The 21877-nt window shown below is 45.7% G+C and overlaps 1 protein-coding gene across 2 annotated transcripts in view; it reads right to left on the bottom strand.

Moving 5' to 3' along the window:
- The window catches only part of CNBP (CCHC-type zinc finger nucleic acid binding protein), a 49955-nt gene extending 28330 nt beyond the window's left edge, over positions 1–21625 (bottom strand). Inside the window, exon 1 of one of the 2 annotated variants that reach the window (XM_060161029.1) lies at positions 21605–21625. The gene's annotated coding sequence lies outside the window, so the exon portion shown is untranslated. The remainder of the gene's footprint in view (positions 1–21604) is intronic. The other variant, XM_060161024.1, reaches the window with a different exon arrangement.
- Between the last annotated feature and the right edge of the window lie 252 nt (positions 21626–21877).

Here is a 21877-nt window from a genome sequence, read left to right as displayed (position 1 = left end):
GACATCCGAAGACAGAGGTTCCAGGTCCCCTCTGCCACCAGCTAATAGAGTGATGGTGGACCACCCACTGCCCCTCTCTGGACTTGCTTTCTCTTCTGTAAAATGAGAGGGTTGGACTGGGATCTCCAAGAGTGCTTTCAGTTCCAGGGTTTGGGGAATAAACTTGGGCACAGAGTACAGCAAGATAAAAGCAACCCTTTTTCTTTTTTTAATTTGGCTGCGCCGGATCTTAGTTGCGGCATGCGGGCTCTAGTTCCCTGAGCAGGGATTGAACCCGAGCCCACTGCATTGGAAGCGTGGAGTCTTAGCTGCTGGACCACCAGGGAAGTACCAGAAGCAACCTTCTTCAAAGGAGACAGTTTTCCTGAAATTTTCAATTGATGATTTTCTTCTCATCAGAGAACCTGGGGCAGCCTTTAAGGTTTCTTGAGAGAGAAATGAAAAAAATTTAATGTGTCCAAGTTAAGAGTTTTGAGGCTGTTACACAATAATTTCAGTTATGCAATAATTTCAGTCCATTACAATATTAGGATTTTCATAAAAGAAATCTTCCAGAGGAAATAGCAGTTATTCTTTCTACTCTTAGCCTACAAATGTAACCCTAAGATGTTGAGTAGAATCTGGATATTAGTAATGCATCATTGAAGGTAGAAGCAACTAAGAGGCGGCAGTAAAACAGGTGTGGCAGTGGAATACTATACAGCGGTGATTCAGAACTCAGCACAACTTCCTACCGCAACACAGATGAGTCTCCCAATCATAGACGCTGTACCACTCCCCTCTGTGAAGCGTTCAGAAATGGGTGAAATTAATTGACCATGCTTTTCCTGATTCCACAGCATTCCAGCATGAGTTAACTTTGGTTTTAAAAATAAAATATGGAACAACTGGAAAAATATTTAAGATAAGATTTTATTTAATTCATCAATTTCACTTCTGGGTATTTATCCTAATGAAATATGCAGTGATGTGTACAACTATTAGTTATATGCATATTCACTGAAGGATTGTTGTTACAGACTGAATGTTTATGTCCCCCCAAAATCTGTATTGAAACTCTAATCCTCAGTGTGATAGTATTGGGAGGTGGGACCTTTGGAAGGTAATTAGCTCATAAGGGTGGATACCTCATGAGGGGGATTAGTGCCCTTCTAAGAAGAGGTCAGAGAGCGAGCATGCTCCTTTTCTGCCATGTGAGGATACAATGAGGGGACAGCTGTCTGCAAACCAGGAAGCGGACCCTCACTAGATACCAGCTCTGCCAACACCTTGATCTTAGACTTCCCAGCCTCCAGAACTGTGAGAAATAAATGTCTGCTGTTTAAGCCAGCCAGATAATTTGTTATAGCAGCCCAGATAAGACTAAGATAATTGTTTATAATACCGAAAAAGAAACAACCTAAATGTCTTAAGGAATTGGTTTTATATGTATAATACATATATGTATTGATATAATAGCATACATATAAACATATGGCAGTATATACATATGCCATTACATCAATATATCAATTCATATGCCAGAGATATATCACATATATAAATAAATATAATATAAATTACATGTAAATATAATTGTATTATATTGATATATATTTACTTAACAGATGTCAGTATATCAATACAGTGGAATGCTATATAGCCATTTAAACTTTTGGAGAAGAATATTTAATCACTTAATAATAGTAACTAACATTTACTGGACTCCAATCAAGCATATATATTATCTCATTTAATCCTTACACTATAACTCACTGTGATAAAATACTTGTATTTATAGATGAGAATACTAACACATAGGGAGTGAAGTAACTTGCTCAAGAAAACCTAGTTAAAAAGTGACAAGCCCAGAAACATATCCACTAATTTCTGCTTAAGTAAAAAATCAGGTATGTAACAATATGTGCAGTATTATCCCATTTTTATTGCTGTAATTTTTTGTTTTAATTTTTTCAAAATATGTGTCTGTGCACATATGTAAGACATAACAACATATACATACATACACAACACACACATAACCTCTACAAAATGCAGTGGTGGGATTATGAGAAATTATGCTTCTCCTCCTTTTGATTGACGTGTGTTGAGTGGGTCTGTCTATGAAATATGGTGCAGGGTCTTACCGATTACCAGCCCCTGGGGACTGCCCTATCCGAGGGTGAGTCAACATAACACAATACGTGGGGGTTGCTGTTTGCATGTTCCTAAGACCTACAGCAGGGCCAGAGGTGCACCTGTCATCCCTAGGACCAACGTGCCAGGGGTTGCTCATTTGCATGGAGCCTATCAGATCAGAGGGCCACGCCCCACTCTGGAGTTCAGGATCCCTGAGCATGGTGGCATCTATACCCAGCGCAGCAGGGCGGCATGCTGTCCTCCACACTCCAACTCTAGAAGTGGGGGGAGTCTCTGGCTGCAGGCTCTGGCCCTCCCTCCGGTGGGGGAGCCCTTGTTCTGGATCCAACCCACAGTGAGCAAAGGCCTAGACAGCTGCAAGGAGGGGCCACCCTAACATGATACCACCTAGAAGTTATGGTACCAGGTATGGCCTCTGACCCTACCTCACAGAAATCTGCCATGTGTGCTGTTGTTCAATAGGATGCTTGGGTAGATTAGATACTTGTATCAATATATTGGACAATTTTTGTTAGGTTGAATAATTTTACAATAAATACAAGTCATTTGAAAAGGCTGCCCAAGTTACCACACCACTCTATTAGAGCAAGTGGTGCGACTATAACTCAATTCACTAAATAGCTTTGACAAGGTCTATTATCTAAAGTTTCTTTAATGAAGCATTTTTTCACAAAAACATAATCTGGGGGGAGGGGCAACATAGGGATGGGGGAGTGGGAGGTACAAACTATTGGGTGTAAGATAGGCTCAAGGACGTATTGTACAACATCTTGTAATAACTATAAATACAAAGTAACCTTTAAAATTGTATTAAAAATTTTTTTAAATAAAAAAATTGCAAATATGTTTTAAACATTTTGGAAGCATTCATTCATTTAACAAATATTTGGGAGCTGGCCACAAGGAGAAGACACAAGATTCATAAGTTGTGCGTTTATGGTGTGCACATGGAATCCCATTTTCCTCTGCACCCCTGACAAGGAAGCCCCTAGATTCTCTGCGTCTGTGTCTCTGGGGTGCAGGCGCCCTGCCCTCCCTCTGGCTCTTCTCTGACTCACTCTTATGGTCACTTGAGGCCAACGGGAGCACTCCCCTCCCTGGGTTAACTTGTAATATTCTGATACCCATGATATCTTATATTTATTGGGTGCTCCGTGTGTCAAGCACTTTGCCTTCCTCAGCTCTTACCCCTCCCAACAGCACAGCGAGATGCTCTTCTCACTTTAATGCTGAAAGGCACTCATACACAGAGAGGTCAGGTATCACCCCAGGCAGACCGGCCCCAGAGCCTGCACCCAGTCTCAAGCCCTTAGCTCGATGCCATGTCCACCCCCAAAGCATGTATACAGCCCACCCTGGCTGGCCTGGAAAGTTCTCAAGGGAGAAATCCATCTAGGCGTTCCCGAATAGCCCCAGACACTACAGTGGCCAAGACTTATTGTTTCAAAATCCAGTTTTTCTCTAGCACCGTTGGTGAGAATGTAAATTGATACAGCCACTATGGAGAACAGTATGGAGGTTCCTTAAAAAACTAAAAATAGAACTACCATACGACCCAGCAATCTCACTACTGGGCATATACCCTGAGAAAACCATAATTCAAAAAGAGTCATGTACCAAAATGTTCACTGCAGCTCGATTTACAATAGCCAGGACATGGAAGCAACCTAACAGATGAATGGATAAAGAAAATGTGGCACATATATACAATGGAATATTACTCAGCTATAAAAAGAAACGAAATTGAGTTATTTGTAGTGAGGTGGATGGACCTAGAGTCTGTCATACAGAGTGAAGTAAGTCAGAAAGAGAAAAACAAATACTGTATGCTAACACATATATATGGAATCTAAGGAAAAAAAAAGGTCATGACGAACCGAGGGGCAAGACGGGAATAAAGACCAGACCTACTAGAGAACAGACTTGAGGATACAGGGAGGGGGGAAGGGTAAGCTGGGACAAAGTGAGAGAGTGGCATGGACATATATACACTACCAAACGTAAAATAGCTAGTGGGAAGCAGCCGCATAGCACAGGGAGATCAGCTCGGTGCTTTGTGACCACCTAGAGGGGTGGGATAGGGAGGGTGGGAGGGAGGGAGACGCAAGAGGGAAGAGATATGGGAACATATGTATAACTGATTCACTTTGTTATAAAGCAGAAACTAAGACACCATTGTAAAGCAATTATACTCCAACAAAGATGTTAAAAAAAAAAATCCAGGTTTTCTCTGCAATCCAGACCCTTCCTTTTCTTTCAGCCCAGCTGCCTCTGCTAGGCCCTCACTGTCACCAGCCTGCACACAACCACCACTCACTCAAGTGGAGTCATATTTAAGCCCCTCCACCGGCTCCATACTGACCCAGGGACAGAGTCCAGCCTGTTGTGTGGCAAGCAAGGTTCTCACTGACCCAGCCCCAGCCAGCCTTTCCAGCTCCATCGCCCACCTCCATCCTGCCACCAAGCTGATCTCACCATGCTGGACCCCTCCTGAGGCTCCACCTGCAAAGGCACTTCCTGCCCTCCTCCAGAGAGACCCACTGGGCCAGAGGAGCCGGGCGTAGTCAGAGGGACTGCTGTAAAGGACAAACTAAAATACAGTGTGTAAATGGTAAGACCATCCCGAGAGAATGAGGGAAGACTGCTCGGAGGAGGAGATATTTCCCCTGTGTCTTGAAGAATGAGAAGGTATTCACTGGGCTGAGAAAAGCAGGGAGGGAATCCCGTAGTTAATGGCTGTGAAAGGGCCTTTGTAAACTGTAAGGAGATCTGTGCTCTACAAACATTACTTTATTCACGGACACAGCCCGAGGACCAGGCTTTGGAGTCAGTTCAGAGCTGGGATCCAGTCCTGGCTCTACCCACTCAGCTCCGAGCTTGTTTACGCAGGTGTAAAGAGGAGGTGGGAGCGGGGAGAGGGGAGAGACGGGACCCCTAAATGAGGTATGGGGATGCCTAGAGCAGGTAACATCGTTTCTGGTTTTTTTCTACCACAAACCAGACAGCAGAGGGTTCTAGGCACACATGGGGCTGCTGTGTCATCCCTTGACCCTCTAGGTCTATCATTAGCCCCGTTTTACACTCAAATATGAAATCATTAATGATGCTGTGCCAGTATTTCTCTAGATTACTGATATATTTTATAAAAGACATAATGGGTAATGCCTGGCAGTCCAGTGGTTAGGACTCTGCACTTCCCCTGCCGAGGGCCTGGGTTCAATCCCTGATTGTGGAACTAGGATCCTGCAAGCCGCATGGCGCAACCCCCCAAAAAAAACAAAAAAAAAACCCCACATAATACATTCAAAACCTAGGGCGTTATTCTTGGGAATTTGTTGAAAGTAATTAAATTAATAACTAGAAAAAGGCATGTGCACAAAGATGTTTCACTAAAAAGTGAAAAATCGAGTATCCAAGAGAAGAATAATTTCCATTAACTTATGGGCTATCTCTGGATGCGATATTGTGCAGCCATTAACAATTATAATTTTGAGGACTGTAATGCATGAGAAATGCTTACGTCTTAAGTGAAGAAACAGAACACGAAAGTACATAGACATTATGCTTATCAGGGAACCCAGAAGCTAACAATTATAATTTTGAGGACTGTAATGCATGAGAAATGCTTACGTCTTAAGTGAAGAAACAGAACACGAAAGTACATAGACATTATGCTTATCAGGGAACCCAGAAGCTATAAAAGCAAAGATTCTCATATTTGACTACTTAAAATTTTAAGTTTTATGACCAAAAAAACACTTAAAAAGTTAGAAGACAAAGGATAGATCAGAGAAAAAATGATAATATCTACAACAAAGGTTAACATCTTTAGTAAACAAAGAATTGCTAGAAATCAAAATCCAATAGAAAAATAGGTAAATGATCTGTACAGACAATTCATAAAAGAGGAAATCCAAGAAGCACAAGCTCGGCAGTCGGCGAAATGCAAACTCAGGCAATAATGAGATACTCATTTTCATCTGTGGAATTGGCAAAAACTGAAAAGAATGAGAACACCCAGTGCTTGCAAAGATTCAGGGAAAAAGACATTCCTGTTCATTGCTGGTAGGAATGTGGCCAGCTATGACCTCTTTGGAAAGTAACGGTTCTCTCAAAATTACACTCGGCAGCATAAAGGAAGAAACTTCCTAGATGAGCCACGAGGTGGATGAATGTCCAGGTTGTAGGGCCAAGTGAAAGAGCCAAACCCGGGCAGCTACACACTGAGTGATCCCAGGTACATGAAGTCCCAGGAAATGGGAAACTGCATGGGCAGTGGGGGAAAGGCTCTCCTGCGAAGGTGCAAGGACCTTGCGGGGTACAAAGTTGTGTATCTGGGTTGTGTTGGTGGTGATACTGGTGAATACGCTTGTCAAAACTCACTGACTCATACACTGAAAAGGGGAGCATTTTAGGTTCCCCTGGTGGCGCAGTGGTTGAGAGTCCGCCTGCCGATACAGGGAACACGGGTTCGTGCCCCAGTTCGAGAGGATCCCGCATGCTGCGGAGTGGCTGGGCTCGTGCGCCATGGCCGTTGAGCCTGCGCGTCCGGAGCCTGTGCTCCGCAACGGGAGAGGCCACGGCAGTGAGAGGCTCGCGTACCGAAAAAAAAAAAAGGGGAGCATTTTATTGCATGAACATGGTATCTGCAAAAAGTTGATTAAAAAATTAAAAAATACAAATAAATATGTTTTCTGACCTTGCAAATCCCATTTTGGAGAATCAGGCTCGCAGATATAAAAGTACCAGTATATCTTTTTTTTTTTGAAGTCTTTATTGAATTTGTTAAAATATTGCTGCTGTTTTATGTTTTGATTTTTTGGCCGCAAGGCATGTGGGATCTTAGCTCCCCAACCAGGGATTGAACCGGCACCCCCTGCACTGGGAGGTGACATCTTAACCACTGGACCGCCAGGGAAGTCCCAACGTACCAGTATAGAAGAATATACGTAGATGGATGTTTTATTGCAGTACTGTTTTTAGAGGCAAAAAAACTGGAACTGATAGGAATGTTTATCATCAGGAAAATATAATATATTACAATAGATCCTTAATGTAAAATATTATAAACCCACTTCAAAGAATAAGTTAAATTAGTATCTGTCGGCCTTGAGGAATATGCATGCTATGGTTAAAAAAAAAAAGTGAGGTGTCAAGAAATGTGCATAGTATTCCATTTTTGTAAAAAAAAAAGTGTATATTTTTTGATATATCGTTTATATCTGAAAGATAGAGGAAAAAATATGGATTGAGCACTTCAGGCTGTTAATATTTATTTATTACTTCAGGGGATGGAATTAGAGTAGGGTGTGGGGTAGACATAATTTTTCTTTCACAAAATTTTGAATGATTTCAATTGTAAAAAATAAGCATGAATTACCTTTGTAATTCTTTCAAGTCAAAGAAAATTTCAGAAAAAAATGATGACGAGTATAAGGAATCATTAAATGTTTTATAATATAAAATAGGATAAAAATATTAAATTGAATTCATGCTTCAATTACAACTGGAAAAATGAAATATGCATGTGGATAAGGACTGGTAAGGAGAACTCAAAACAGGTTTTTAGAGTTTTGTAGAGTGTAGGAGTAGGTATTCTTTTTTTTTAAACCTGTGAATGCTTCCGGGCAATAACCAAAATAGTTCTATTATGTAAAATATGCAAAATATGGACGCAGTGAACAAAGTATAGATAGAAAATGCAAAACCTGAAGTGGTTCAGTAAAGATGGCAGGCTTATGAATAATTGTTTTCCATTTCCCCAAACTTTATGTAATATTACAGCATCTTAGGATAAAAAGTAACTCCTCCCCTCTGAGAAGCTAGGTACTCTTTTCTGGAATCAGTGACATTAGGAGAAAAGAAGAAACAAATGTTATCAGCTTTGTCAACCCAAACCCCTATACGGACAAGGACTAGAAAGAAGAAGGCTTGGATGGTTGAGGTTTCTAATTTCTATTTCCTTTACTGTTATACTGCAAAAAATACAAATCAAGAGTAGGGGGGAAGCCATTCGCAGCAACGTGGATGGACCTAGAGATGATCATACACTAAGTGAAGTAAGCAGACAGAGAAAGACAAATAGCATATGATATCACCTATTTGTGGAACCTAAAAAATAATAATACAAAGGAACTTATATACAAAGCAGAAATAGACCCACAGACATAGAAAACAAATTTTTGCTACCAAAAGGGAAAGCTGGGAGAGGGATAAATTAGGAGTTTGGGATTAACATATACACACTACTATATATACATTAGATAACCAACAAAGACCTTCTGTATAGTACAGTGAACTCTACTCAATATTTTGTAATAACCTATAACGGAGAAGCTGAAAAAATAGATATATATGTATGTATAACTGAATCACTTTGCTGTATACCTGTATAGCTGTATATCAACTATACTTCAATAAAAATTAATTAATTAAAAAAAAGAGTAGAGGGAAAAACTTTTAATTTGTGTTTTCCCAGTTGCCAGAGGCTCTATGTTCTTTTTCCAATTATAGAAAGTCTCTGTTTTAAATTCTAGCTGATCGGGTCGTCCCTGAAACACATTACCTCAAGCTGCTGACCTTTGGAAAGCAAATCAGAGACCATGTGGAGATGTGATCCGGCTCCAGCTTCAGTGAGGGTGATTCACCCCCGGTTCCAGCCCCGCCCTGGGCAGGGGGGGTGCTGGGTCCGACACATGGAGGGGACACCGGAGCAGGTCTGAAGCTGATGTTCCAGGAAGGAGGCCCGGGACTTCCCTGGCAATCTCCACCAAGCTCGCGGAGGATGTTTGTGCCATGTCTAAACACGGACTGCAGATTGAACATGACCCAAGCAGGTCACTTTCCCTGCAGTTTTAAAAACAAACTCAATCCAAGACTTGATATGGTTCAAATCAGCTGGATCAGGGGGCCTCTCGGGTTGAGAGGCTCCAGCCACTTCTAATTTGGTTTTAGAATATGAAGAAATATCAAATTGGTATTCAAAATCGTGATATATTTTAAATATTTAGATAATTAACACTTTCAACACATTTGCATTTGTAATAGTGCTATCCTAAAGATGACTACAGAATTATATATACATATATATGGCTGGAGATACATATATTTCCTTTTTGGAATGTATAGATATATTTTAAAGTCAGGAAAAAGGATAAGTTTATTTTATTTTTTTGCTTTTTGTTTTTGGCTGTGCCATGCAGCTTGCTTTAAAGCAATAGCTCCAATTGTTTATTTGAAAAAGTACAGTAAATACGCAGGGAAATTTTTACACATATTGTGTAATAGTCTCTCACTATATATCTGATCATGGTATACCACAGGTGCACTGGTTTGATAAAGGAAGACAAATTCAGGGTAATACGATAAAACAAAATACATTTTTTTTTTAATCCTTCTTTTCACGAAGGTCCTTGTATGGAGATGGAGCTCTTGGAGAATGCGCAACCTGGACACCTGCCCAGGGCAGGCCCTGCTAGGAGACAGCAAGAGCTGCAGGGGGTGGAGCCTGTGACTCGGCATCAAAGGACTCAGGTTGGAATTGCAGCGCTGCTCTTTCTTGTGTGACTCTGAGCCTATATCCTCCACAGTGAGATGGAGATAGTCGTAAAGCCTGCACAGGCTTGTGGGGAAGGTAAACTGAGATCATGTGCAGAATGGCTTAGCACAAGATTTAGCACAAAAGTTGCTCAAATGTTTACTTCCTTGGACCGTCTCTCTCTAGCTGGACGTGAGGATTACGTGGGATGATATATGTGAAAACAAATGTTGGTTATAATTAGAAATGGGCAACAGGGACCCGGAATCTGTGTCAAGGCAGCATGTCTGTGTGTAAGACGGTGGTGGCAGGAGCTTTTGCACGGCCTCTCCACTTCCAGCACAGGGATGCTAGCCCTCAAATGCTAGGATACTTTTTTAGCTTCCTTCTGAGCTCCCCTGACCTTCTGGCAGTTCCCAGATCTAGCGAGCTTCTTAGAATGCTTCTGGAAATGCAGAGGAGCATAGGAAAGGGACAGGCCTATGGGCAAGGAACTACAGGTCGCAGCTCCTGACACTCAAGCAATACTTCTGGGCTGCACCCAGAGGCTCAGCAAGGCCTGGCCTGCGCCCTCTGACCTTCCCTCCCCTCTTTTATACTCCAGCCACCCTGGCCTTTCTTCTGTCAAGAAGAAACACGTCAAGTTGAGTCTTAGTCAAGGTGTATTCCTGCTCCTTCCTTTGCCCTTGGTTCCCTCCTCCTAGAACATTCTGACCCAGATCTCCACAAGCCTGGCTCCCCCTCATCATCTAAGTCTCAGCTAAGCTACCTGCTGCAAGGAAGGCCTCTCCTGACCCCCATAGCTAAAGCATCCACCCCTCAACCCCTGCTCACTCTCTGTCCTATCGGGCTATTTTATTTTCTTTACAGCACTTGTCATCATCTGAAATTGTCTTATCTGTGTATAGGTTACTTGATACCCCACAGAAGCAAGAGCTCACCTAATGTGTCCAAACTGAATCCCCAGCATCTGCACATTCAAGAAATACTTGTTAAATGAATGAACGAGTGAAATCCTTCATGGCATCTTCATAGCCGAATGGATAGCTTCCTCCTGGGTGATCCATGGCAGTTTATTTACTCCTGTATGCAGTACTCTTCCTGGTTGTGGTGGTTCAGTACATCAGTGGTCTCCAATGAACATCAGCCCCTTTGTGGTCCCTCAAGTGTAAATTCCGGGATTGGCCATGTGACTTGCTTTGGCCAATGGTACGGTAGCAAGTGTGCTGGGCACAGAGCCTTGGTAAGTACTTGAATGCTGGGGTCTGTCCTCTTGGGACACTGTCTCTTAAGGTCTTGAGTTACTCTGTAAAGAGGTCCAGCTACCATGATGAAGAGAAGAGACCACACAGAGGGACAAGTGAGCCCAGCCAGCCCCCTTTTCCAGCCATTCCAGCTGAAGCCCTAGAAATGTGAGAGAAGACGCTCTCTTCACTCACCTTCCACCACAGGAGATACCAGGTAGGGCGGAAGAACCACCCAGCTGAGCCCAGCCCAGAGGGCAGAGCCAGGAGAAATATGAAATCACTTTAAAAATAAGTTTGACTTGCTTACTTCAGCAGTAAATAGCTGAAACACCAGCTTACCTTCCATTATGAATGGTCATGTGTGAGTCTATGACCCAGAGCCCAAGGCAAAGAGCTGCAACATAGTTCCCTTTGTCTTTCGCACTTTGCCCGGCAACCCACACAAATTAGAGTCAATAGTTCACTCAGAAGTTTATTGAACTTCTCTCCAAGCTAGTCTCTGTGCTACTTGTGTGTGTGATGGAGAGGGTGCCAGTCATTTTCTCCGTGATCTTTAAGGTCATCCCAGAGGTGTCAGTAGGGCCGTTTCCCGGCTTGTCCTTGGTCACAGAGCTTGTGAAGGTGTCCCCTGGGTGGGGACAGTTGGACTGAGGAAGGACATGAGGCTCAGGCAGGAGGAAATTCCTGGCTGTGTTAACTGAGTATGGAATGTGCTGGAGGGGCACCTCGCTCGTCCACCTCTGCCAGCTCGGGGGGGTGCCACAGGGGAGGCTTCCTGGCCTGGAAGGTTTTTGCAGAAGCCCCCTGTGCCTTCTCTGCAGCCCTATCTCCGTTCCTGCACCCCTCAGGCTCCGTCCCCCTCACAGACTTGTTTTTCTTTATCTGAGTCCCTAAACGTCCTCATCCGTGTAATGCAGAGGCGATATCCGCTTGCAGGGCAGTTCTCGGCAGGGCCACGTGGAGTGGGGTGGGGTGGGGTGGGTGGCCATGGCTGGCACATTGTCAGGCACCTTAGAACAGGCCCTAAGTAAACGGTGTCTGAGTCATTTCCTGGGGAACCCCCGCCTTGCTCACAGCTGGGTCCAGCCAATGGGAGATACCAGTGGGGCTGGGCAGGGAGGAGGAGGGAGGATCCAGGGGTCTTCCCCCCTTCTCCCTGGCAGGGGGCGGGGTGGGAGCTGACCCTCCTCTGTCGTGCTGGCACCTGCCCACAGCTCTCCCTCTGTGCCCCAGTGCCCAGCAGGCAGCCCCACACCTGAGTCAGCCTCTGGGCTCAGGCAACACCACCCCTTGTCCTGGGGCAGCAGAGGTCTCCCCGTTGCTGCTGCTGGTTTCCGGGTTCCCTGCCTCCTGCATGGCTTCCCAGCTCTTCAATCACCTGGGAGACCAACTCCTTGTATTAAATTCTGTCAGTTCGAAATACCTACAGTGGTTTCAGTTTTCCTGGCTGGACCCTGGCTGGTACACATGGTAAGTATTCAGATCAAGTATGCAGTAAAGGGATAACTCAGCAGGCTTGGGTAGCCCAAACCCCGCACATTCCATGGAAAGCACTGCCCTTGACTGGCTCCTGGGAGCTAACCTATAGACTCTTGGAATATCCCGCCTGGTAAGAGTGCCTTTGTGCACCTGCAGTCTGGGGCCACGCCAGACAGCTAATGCTAACAATGCGATTTATGGTGAATGCTTATTTTTATTTGCCTGGGACCTTGGGCCACACTGTTTTAGTTCGACGTGGTTGGGGGGTTGGTAGTAGAGACCGAATACCTGTGGTCAGTCATGGGGTTGCTCCCTGCCTACGAGACTGGCCCTCCAAAAAATCCCCGAACTCTGAGGCTCAGATGAGCTTCCCTGGTTGGCCACATTTTGTGCACATTGTCACACATGGTCGCTGGGAAAACTAAGTGCTGTCTGCAGGTCTCCTCTGGGTGAGGACAGCCAGACGCTCTCACTTGGTCACACCTGGACCCTGCTCTGTACATTTTTTCCTTTGCTGATTTTACAAATTAATTAATTTATTTATTTATTCCTGGCTGCATTGGGTCTTCGTCGCTGCGCGCGGGCTTTCTCTACTTGCGGCGAGTGGGGGTTACTTTTCATTGCAGTGCACAGGCTTCTTGCTGCAGCGGCTTCTCTTGCTGCGGAGCATGGGCTCTAGGCTTGCTCCATACGTCAACAGGCATCTACTGAACTCTTCGACTAAGTGACCACTCGCTAGCCAGGGAGTGACCAGAGTGGGTTCGTGTGGGTGAGGCCACTCTAGCTGCAGAGTGAGGGAGGACCAGGAGTGAAACAGGGCGACTGCAGAAGCCCAGAGAGACAGGCTGGCGTGTGGACCGGGGGGGGGCTCAGTAGTTGCGGTGCACAGGCTTAGTTGCTCTGCCGCACATGGAATCTTCCTGGACCAGGGCTCGAACCCGTGTCCCCTGCATTGACAGGCGGATTCTTAACCACTATGGCACCACTTCCAAAGTCCCTCCTTTGCTGATTTTAATCTCTATTCTTCTGCTATAATGAACTGTAACCACAAGTTTAACATTTTTTCTGAGTTGTATGAGTCCTCCTAGCAAATCACTGAAGCTGAGGGTGGTCCTGGAGACCCCCAACACGCTAATTAAACAGGAAACTTTGCTCTTCCCAGAGACAAAATGTCTAGGGTCCCCAGAACTTAAGTAACTTAACTGAACTGGATGCAGGTTCCACTAGACTCCAAAGGCCTGGACCCCGTCACCACACACCATGTACTGCCTCTGGCAAGGACGGAGCAGGGGGTGAGGAATGTGGAAGCAGGAAGGCCACCTGACTGAGGAGCTGAAATAGGGACGGCTGAGGCCCCTCCTGACTCCAACGACTCATAAATCCATACGCCAATAGGCATCTGTTGAACTCTTCGACTAAGCAACAATTTGCTAGCCAGGGAGTGACTGGAGAAGGTTCGTGTAGGTGAGGCCACTGCAGCTGCAAAGTGAGGGAGGACCAGGAGGGAACCAGGGCGGAGGCGACTGCAGAAGCCCAGAGAGACAGGCTGGCGCGTGGACCGGGGGTGGCAGTGGGGAGAGAGAGGCTGGGTGGATTCAAGCCACCAAGGGAAATGGCTGTTGGGCCTCTCCACTGGGAATCCCCCCACTTCCCCAAACCGGTGGCGTCCCGGCTTCAGCACTGTGGTAGGTGACACAGGATAATTAGAGTGAGAAACACAGCATCCTCTGGTCCCTTCCTTCCCCTTGCTTCACCCACCCCAGCAAATCATATCACGTCTACTTCTGAAATCGATCTGCAAGGGCCTTCTTTTCTCTCTCTCCACCTCCACCACCAAAGTCCAGACTGGCGCCCTCTTTGCCTCTGCACCACCTGCTCCGTCCCGGGATGCCTGCCTGGCTACTTCCTTCTCATCCCTCTGGCTTCGTGCAAAATGTGGCTCCACAGAGAAGCTTTCCCTGCCCACCCAGGGAGAGGAGGCCACGCTGTCCTCTCCTACAGCCTCCTCTTTTGTTCTCACTTACAACTTTTCTCACTTTCTCCGACAATCACAGCTAGGACTTGTTGAGCATATACTGTGTGGCAGACACTGCTTGAAGCATATTACTTCATGTTAGTTCACTTGGTCCTCATTTACCCAATTCCATTTTAAATTAACTTTACAACTAAGGAAACAAGTTTAAAACTATTGCCTCAACAAGCCTGCGGGCACGAGGAGGGCAGGGAGCCTGCCTGTCCAGGTTATTGCTGATCCAGAAGCTGGGAACACATCCTGGTCCATAAGCAGGAACTCTGGATGCATTTGCTGGAGAGACAGAGAAGCATGCGGATGGACTGGATGTGGAGACGGGGGAAGGAAGGTGTTGAGGATGGATCTCGGTCTCTGGGTGAGGCAACGGGGTGGTACCATTGACAGAGGTACGGAGGTCTGCCGGGTGAGCCGCTGTGCAAACCCTGTGCAAAGCCCTCTCTGAAGGTGGGCTGGACCTGATTACTTGATTCTACCAAGTAGGACATGACAAAAGTGATGTGATGTCACATCTGTAGTTAGATTACAAAAAATTCTGACTTCCATCTCACTAGTAGACTCGCTCTATTGCCCTCCTGGTTTGCACACTCTAAGGAAGTGAGCCGACATGTGGAGAGGACCGCATGGCAAGGGGCCGAGGGCAGCGTCTGGCCCAAGCCATTGAACGACAGAGGCCCTCGGGCCAGTGGCACACAAGGAACTGAATCCTGCCAACAGTCATGCAATTTTGGAAGACCTTTCCCCAGCCTTCAGATGAGACCCCAGCCCCTGTGCAGCCTCGTGAGAGAGCCTGAAGCAGAGGACCCGGCTGAGCTGGGCCCAGATTCCTAGCCGCACAAACTGTGAGATAAGAAATGGATGGTTTTTTATTTTTTATTGTGGTGAAAAGCACGTAGCATAAAATTTACCATCTTAGCCATTTGAAGTGTCCTGTTCCGTACTATTAACGACATGCATGTCGCCCCAGGGCTGAACTTGCTGGGGGTTGCCAAGTCACGGGCCCTTTACAAGCTGCACCAGGGTCACCCTCCAGGGGAATGCCAGTACCAGGTCCCTGCACATGAAATGTGTCCCCGCCTTAGTCACACAGTGTGACTTGTGTACACGCCACGATACCGTGCGTGCGTCTTTTAGCTGTTCATGCAAAGGCAGACTTGCTCCGGGGCCTTTCTGACTACAAAATCCGCAGAACCACGTACAACCCAAGGCTGGTGGGCCCCGTGGGGTGGGTGTAGGGCTCGGAGGGCTCATCACAGGCACTCCCTGTTGGTTTATCGAGCTGTCGCTATTCTGTCACTGTCCTCCAGTCTGCTGGCGGGTGGAGATGTGCTCAACCCTTTCTATTTACTGTCACCAGCTCCTGGTGAGTCACTAATAAACGATCCGGCCCTGCCACCCCTCCTGGAGGGTGAGAGCCTGCAGAGGACTGCTTCTCCTCCTACTTTGCAGCGACAGGAAAACTGTCTCTGGGGAACCTTGAAGCTTTGTGGCAGGCCTCTCAGGCTTACAGCCACACAGCCAAAGAAGAGCAGGATGGGTGTTAATTTTGTTGCTTGGGAACCGAGAAGCCACAAGAAGCTGAGCTGCCTGACACTCCCAGGCCAGGGCTCTTTCATCACACAAAAAGAACACCATGCATTTGCGTGCGGACACTGATTTGACTGCAGATGTTATGTTTTTCTCCTCAGTCAACCAGCAGTGATCAACATGAAGGAATGTCTCATTGCAGAAAACGAATAAACGTGGGATCGCTCAGAGCAGGGCTGGAGTCTGGGCTCTGTCATTCATTCATCCCACTGCTATTTACTGACCACTTATTATGTGCCACATGTCAGGAATATGCCAGACAAGGAGCTGCCTTAGCAGCTGAAGGTGGAGAGATGACAGTAAACAAGTGTGATGGTTAACTTTATGTGTCAACTTGACTGGGCCACGGGGCACCCAGATATCTGGTCAAACATTACCCTGGGTGTTTCTGTGAGGGTGTTTTTGGATGAGATTACGTTTAAACCACTACACTGAGTAAAGCCAACTGCCCTCCCCGACGTGGGTGGGCCTCACCCAAACAGCTGAGGGCCTGAGTAAAACAAACAAACAAAAAAACTGAATGAGAGGGAACTAAACCTGCCTAACGGCCTTTCAAACTAAGATATCAGCTTTTTTCCTGCCTTTGGACTCAAACTGAAACATCAGCTCTTCCTGAGTCTGAAGCCTGCCAGTCCTCAGACAGAAACCACTACTCAGCTCTCCTACTCTTCAGCCCTTTGGACTCGGACCACAACTTAATCATTGGCTCTCCTGGGGTGAGTCTGCTGACTCACCCTGCAGGTCTCGGGACCTGCCCACTCCCATAACTGCATGAGCCAATTCCTTACAGCAAATCTCAACCTCTCTGTCTCTCTGCCTCTATATATACACACACACAAACATACACATCCCATTATTTCTGTCTTTTTGGAGAATCTTGACTAATACGACAGGCCAACAAATGATCAATTCGGACAGTGATAAACTGCCATGAAGAAAGTAAAACAAGACCGTGGAAAAGAGAAGGGGTGGTACTTTAGCCACAGAAGTCAGGAACGCCTCTCTGAGCAGGTGGCCTTTCAGCTGACCACAGCAGGAGAGCAACAGGCACATAAAAGCTGTAGGGGACTGGCTGGGCAGAGGCCTTGCCCACAGGGCAGGGTCACAGAGAGCTGGAGGAACAAGAAGAATCCCAGAGAGGCTGGAGGGGACCATGGCAGGAGAGTGAGGCAGGATGCAGGGTGTTAGGGCCTCACAGGCCACGGGGAGGAGTCTGGATTTTATTCCCAGTGTGAGGGGAATCCTCTGGAAGCTTTTCTACTTTTTTGGGGGGGAGGACCGCACCTCACAGCATGCAGGATCTTAGTTCCCTGACCAGGGATTGAACCCATGCCCCCCGCAGTGGAAGCACGGAGTCTTAACCATCGGACCACCAGGGAAGTCCTGGAAGCTTTTAAGAAGTTGTTAACCCTCTGGCTGCTTTGTGTCCCTAGCTTGCTGTGTGATCTTGAGCAAATGAATGTACCTCTCTGAGCTTCAGTTTCCTGGTGTTGTTGTGACGATCAAATGAGATAACGTAAGAGAATGAGTTAGCGTCCCATGTGGCGCAAAGAAGCGGCTGTGGAAATGTCAGTTTCTTTTGCTGGTTGTTCAACGGGGGCACTGATTGGTAAATGCTGACACTAGAACTAGCTGGGGAAGTAAAACTGACATGAACTTTCTGGAAACAGGGGCAAAATGTATACCAGAGATGTTTATCACAATGTCGTTTACCCGTGGAGAAACTGGAAACAGCTAAATGCCTGAGAGGAAGACGCTTTGGTGCATTAAAGCTAGAGGCGTGGGGACTTCCCTAGTGGTCCAGTGGTAAAGAATCCACCTTGCAATGCAGGAGACACAGGGTTGATCCCTGGTCAGGGAACTAAGATCCCACGTGCCGCAGGGCAACTAAGCCCATGCGCCACAACTACTGAGCTCGGGTGCCTCAACGAGAGAGCCTGCGTGCCACAAACTACAGAGCCCACGCGTTCTGGAACCCCTGCACCACAACTACAGAGCCCACGCGCCCTGAAGCCTGCACGCCACAACTAGAGAGGAGAAAACCCGCACGTCACAACTAGAGAGAACCCCACGCACCACAACTAAGACCCGATGCAGCCAAAAATAAATAAAATTTAAAAATAATAAATACATCTTTAAAAAAAAAAACTTGTAGTCAGACAGACTTGGGTTCAAACTTTGGCTCTTCCGCTGCCTCCCCCGGGCAACTTTTGTCAAATCATCAAATTCTGTCAGCTTCAGTGAACTTGGAAAATGGAGACTGTGAGAATTAAATTAGAGAGCTTGTGCAGCCCATAAACACAGTACCTGGCACCTGTCAGAGACACTGGGGGAAATGCAAGTACCAAGGTTACCTTTATTTTTTTAATTTATTTATTTTTCATTTTATTTATTTTTGGCTGTGTTGGGTCTTCGTTGCTGTGCGCGGGCTTTCTCTAGTTGCGGTGAGGGGGGGGCTACTCCTCGTTGCAGTGTGTGGGCTTCTCATTGCAGCGGCTTCTCTTGCTGTGGAGCACGGGCTCAAGGCGCACAGGCTTCAGTAGTTGTGGCATGCGGGCTCAGTAGTTGTGGCTCGCGGGCTCAGTAGCTGTGGCGCATGGGCTTAGTTGTTCCACAGCACGTGGGATCTTCCCAGACCAGGGCTCGAACCCGTGTCCCCTGCATTGGCAGGTGGATTCTTAACCACTGCGCCACCAGAAAAGCCTGATTTAATTCAATTCTAATTAAAATCCCATGGTTTGTCTATGGAACAAGCAGAGGCAAGACATGCTCTGAGAATAAGATGGAAGGACTCGCCTTCCTAGATACTAACGTCAATGCTTATCCTGACTATGATGATTAACGCAGTACGGAATTGACACAGGGATAGACAGACTGACAATGATACAGAATAGGAAGCCCAGAAACAGACCCACAGAGATGGCCCTTGATAGATAACATACAAACAGCATATAAATGGAAGTTTGATAGGGGGCAAAAATGGCCTTGCAAATCAGTGTGGAAAGAAAGGATTATTCAATAAAATGTGTTAGGCAATTGATTATCCAAATGGAAAAAAAATGAAATTGACTCCTTACCTCACACCACACACACAAAAAAAATTATGATGAAGTCAGAACTTAAATGTGAAAGGCAAATTTAAAATCTTTGGAAGATAACATAAAACTGTGCTGTTCGATACAGCTCAACATACAAAAACCAAACAACTCAATCAAAATATGGGCAGAAGACCTACATAGACATTTCTACAAAGAAGATACCCAGATGGCCAACAGGCACATGAAAAGATGTTCAACATTGCTAATCGTTAGAGAAATGCAAATCAAAACCACAGTGAGGTATCACCTCACACCAGTCAGAATGGCCATCATCAAAAAGTTTACAAATAATAAATGCTGCAGAGGATGTGGAGAAAAAGGAACTCTCCTACAGTGTGGGTGGGAATGTAAATTGGTGCAGCCACTATAGAGAACAGTATGCAGGTTCCTTTAAAAAAAAAAAAACTAAAAATAGAACTACCATATGATCCAGCAATACCCCTCCTGAGGGGTATATCAGGAAAAGACGAAAACTCTAATTCAAAAAGATACTTGTGGGTCTTCCCTGGTGGCGCAATGGTTAAGAATCCGCCTGACAATGCAGGGGACACGGGTTCAAGCCCTGGTCCAGGAAGATCCCACATGCAGAGCAACTAAGCCCGTGCACCACAACTAGTGAGCCTGCGCTCTACAGCCCGAGAGCCACAACTACTGAGCCCACACATCGCGACTACTGAAGCCCACACGCCTACAGCCCGTGCTCCGCAGCAAGAGAAGCCACTGCAATAAGAAGCCCACTAGAATGGCTATAATCAAAAAGTCAATAAATGTTACTGAGGATGTGGAGAAATTGGAAACTTTAATACACTGCTAGTGGGAAAATAAAGTGGGGCAGATGCTTTGGAAACCAGGCAGTTTTGCAAAAAGTTAAACAGAGTTATCATATGACCAGCATTTCTACTCTTATATGCTCCAGAGAAATGAAAACATGTGTCACACAAAAGCTTGTACACAAGTATTCACAGCAGCATTATTCACAAGAGTCAAAAAGTGGAAACAGCCCAAGTGTCCATTAACTGATGAATGTTAAATGAACAAAATATGTGTGTGTATATATATATATATATTCATAAATGCAATATAATTCAGCAATAAAAGAGAATGAAATACTGATTGATGCTGTGACATGAACCTTGAAAACACTATGCTAAGTGAAAGAAGCAGACACACAAAAGGCCACATTGTATGACTCTATTTACATGAAATACCCAGAACAGGCAAATCCACAGAGACAGAAAGTAGATCAATGGCTGGGGCGGAGAGTGAGGGATGGTGAATGACTAGTAATGGAGACAGATTTCTTTGGGGTAATGAGAATGTTCTGGAAGTAGTGGTGATGCACGCTCAACTGTTTGAATATACTAAGAACTACTGAAGTGTACACTTATAAAGGGTGAATTTTAAGATATGTGGATTATATCTCAATTTTTCAAAACGAGTAATGTTAACAAAAAAAATACCACAAGCAGGTTATTGATATTGGTACAACCTACTAATCTTATTCAGATTCCCTAATTTCTCCTGTACTTTCAGTATCCTGTGTTTCTAAAAAGGACTCAGCAATTATCATGAAGAATGTATATTAAAGGGACTTCCCTGGTGGTCCAGTGGGTAAGACTCCACACTCCCAGGGCAGGGGGCCCCGGTTCCAAAATAAATAAATAATAACTAAAATTTTTTTTAAAAAAGGAATGAAGTACTGATACATGCTGTAATATGGATGAACCTTGCAAATATTTTTTTAAAAAAGAATGTATATTACAGTTTAAAAATAATAAAAACCCTACAGTTACGTATTAGCTTATACAGAAAACTGGACTCACAACCCACAATTCTCATTATAAAAATGAGGTATTATAAAAATTGCCCTTGGTATATAGTTCTATAGAATTAATATCATAATATAAAAGGATATTTATCTCAACACACTTTATCTGTACTTCACGGTCTTAACACAACAACGAAAAACTCTGGGGTTCTTTTCTGGCTTTTAACCATGAGGCATACTTATTTCACCTTAATTATGAACACTTTTACACCCTGCTTTTCCCCTTTAAAGTCTCATTTTGTTTAAGAAGTTTGGACACTGCCTCCCAAGTCCTCAGAAATATCCCTTTAGAAGGGTGTGGAATGTTTCATCCGATGGATGCACCACAATCCCCTTAATCATCCCTTTACTGCTGGGCATTTAGGGTGTTTCCAATTATCTTGCTCCAAACTGCTGCAGTGAGCAACTTGATTTTCTTCCTTTGGATGATTTCCTCCGGATAAGGAAGGGGTGGGGTTACTGGTTAAAGATTTTGCACATCTTTCCGGCTCTTGACAATTTCACGTTGGCGCAAGACCCCCGCCCCCCCTGCCCCGCGGCCCCCGGGCCCCAGCTTCTGCAAAGCAGGACTGCAGAGGCGGGCGCCTGTGCGTCCGGGGTCCCGGCGCGTTGCGGTCCACGCCCCCCAGCACCTTGGGCACCGCCCGCGCCCCGGCTCACCTGGACTCCTCCCCTCGGGCCAGGGGACTCCGTCTCGGTGTCGCGCAAGTCCTCACCTTGGCCTCGGGGTGTCTTCCCAGGTCCGTGGAGGTAACCCTGGGCGACGTCCGTCTCTCCTTCGCGTCCTTTCCCTCCCCCAGCGCCAGGCGGCGCATCCAGTAGGTGCTCGATAAATACCCACAGATTTCAAGAGCAAGTTGACGTTGCCGCGCCGACCTTTCACGCTAGTCAGATCCCTGGAAGTTAGCCAAGTACCAAGCAGTTCGCACCGGG

Source organism: Lagenorhynchus albirostris, chromosome 10 (genome assembly GCF_949774975.1).
Source record: "Lagenorhynchus albirostris chromosome 10, mLagAlb1.1, whole genome shotgun sequence".
In the NCBI taxonomy this organism is placed as follows: domain Eukaryota; kingdom Metazoa; phylum Chordata; class Mammalia; order Artiodactyla; family Delphinidae; genus Lagenorhynchus; species Lagenorhynchus albirostris.
The sequence above is the reverse complement of the archived record's forward strand: the minus strand, read 5'-3'. Positions and strand labels throughout refer to the sequence as shown.